This window comes from Micromesistius poutassou, assembly GCF_964030765.1.
Source record: "Micromesistius poutassou genome assembly, contig: SCAFFOLD_6794, whole genome shotgun sequence".
NCBI lineage: Eukaryota > Metazoa > Chordata > Actinopteri > Gadiformes > Gadidae > Micromesistius > Micromesistius poutassou.
In genome coordinates, this window is record NW_028177812.1 from 4,859 (window position 1) to 7,021 (window position 2,163).

Below are 2,163 nucleotides of genomic sequence, written 5' to 3' on the forward strand. Positions count from 1 at the left end.
GGGGGGGGGGGGTTCCCCCTGGGCAGAGTGACGTCCTACGTGGTGGTCTTCACCGACGCCTTGGGGGAGGGGCGTGCCTCTCCCGCTCAGTAGGGGGGCGAGTGGCCGGCGCCCCCCACAGCGCACACCAGCAGGCTCAAAGACAGCTTCTGTCATCAGGCTGTCAGGAGACTCACCTCCCTCCCTGCGCTGCCATCACCCCCCCCTCTGCCCCCTGACCCCCCCCCCACACACACACACTCACTCCCACACCCTGATCTCTGGACTGCACATTTCACTTTCCACTTTTTTTATTTGCACTACACCGGCTGGTGGAAGGTAAGCCGTCCACTAGCCGGGTATATCAAACTGTTTATTGCCCTGCCTCTCAGTGATTATCCCTTACATATTCATATTATATTATATATATTATTCATTAATATATTAGTACATCTATTTTAGTTTGTAGAAACCAAAGAAAAGAGTCAAACAAGGACAGAGCGTTTCATGAAAGTTTATGAATCGTTGGTAGAGAACGTTGCATTTTAATTCACAGAACTGCGGTTTGAGCAGGAAACAGGAGTTAAAGACCGGGTCCTGGTCCACCCCGGGTCCTGGTCCACCGAGCCTCCGTCTCTTCATTCCGGGAGCGGGTCGACGGAGAGCGGCGTGGCGGAGCTGCTCAGCAGCGCCGTGGTCCCGGGCCTGAACCTGTAGCGCCCCCCCCTGGAGACACGCGGAACCACACGGTAGCGCACACTGACACGTTAACCGTCTACACACATGAGCTCTGTCGCTCCTTTAGAACGAACAGAACACACGTAATACAGACTGATTCATCCACTATTCTTTTCTTCTTAAGGTTGAAGCTTGTGATCGTGGATATTTAAATGTGAAATGAAAGAATGAATGAATGAATGAATGTAGAATCAACACCAAAGGAGTGTTTAAAGATCCAGTGAACCCTGAACCTCTCTAAGGTTTAAACGTCGTCATAGTAACCGATGCCATCCTACCACTGATACTGAAATAAGTCCCTCAACTAACTAAACTAACCCTCTCTAACCTAACTAAACTAACCCTCTCTAACCTAACTAAACTAACCCTCTCTAACCTAACTAAACTAACCTCTCTAACCTAACTAAACTAACCCTCTCTAACCTAACTAAACTAACCCTCTCTAACCTAACTAAACTAACCCTCTCTAACCTAACTAAACTAACCTCTCTAACCTAACTAAACTAACCCTCTCTAACCTAACTAAACTAACCCTCTCAAAGCTAACACCTAAACTAACCCTCTCTAACCTAACAAAACTAACCCTCTCTAACCTAACTAAACTAACCCTCTCTAACCTAACTATATAACCTGACTCACTTGGTGCCAGGTCCGGCAGGCTGGTCGTAACCACGGAGATAGTCCACGGTTGCCTTGGTGATGACGCAGAGGTCCACGTTGCTGCCAGAGCCCAGGTCACCGAGGATCCCCGCGGTAACCGCATCCTTCACCAGCAGCTTAGCCTCCTCCAGCTGGAGGGGGGGTGGGGGGGGAGAGAGGGGGGGGGGGGAGAGGAGGAGAGAGGGGAGGAGGAGGAGGAGGAGGAGGAGGAGTGGGGAGGGGGGGAGAGAGGGGAGGAGGAGAGAGGGAGGAGGAGGAGAGAGGGGAGGAGGAGGGAGGAGGGGAGGAGGAGGAGAGGGGAGGAGGAGGAGGAGGAGGAGGAGAGGGGAGGGGGGGAAGTCAGACAGTGAATACAGAGACAGGTCATTAAGGAGCAGGTAGGGGTTAGACAGTACAGAGACAGGTCATTAAGGAGCAGGTAGGGTTATAGACAGTACAGAGACAGCTGGTCATTAAGGAGCAGTAGGGATGAGACAGGTCATTAAGGAGCAGGTAGGGGTTAGACAGTACAGAGACAGGTCATTAAGGAGCAGGTAGGGGTTAGACAGTACAGAGACAGGTCATTAAGGAGCAGGTAGGGGTGAGACAGTACAGAGACAGGTCATTAAGGAGCAGGTAGGGGTTAGACAGTACAGAGACAGGTCATTAAGGAGCAGGTAGGGGTTAGACAGTACAGAGACAGGTCATTAAGGAGCAGGTAGGGGTTAGACAGTACAGAGACAGGTCATTAAGGAGCAGGTAGGGGTTAGACAGTACAGAGACAGGTCATTAAGGAGCAGTAGGGGT

General features: G+C 51.3%; 1 long non-coding RNA gene across 1 annotated transcript; it reads right to left on the reverse strand.

Moving 5' to 3' along the window:
- Positions 1-477: 477 nt before the first annotated feature.
- On the reverse strand, positions 478-1,513 carry LOC311375023. The gene is made up of 2 exons (XR_014643211.1): positions 1,357-1,513; positions 478-705 (listed from the first exon to the last, which is right to left on the reverse strand). It is a non-coding gene; the product is annotated as an uncharacterized lncRNA (long non-coding RNA).
- Between the last annotated feature and the right edge of the window lie 650 nt (positions 1,514-2,163).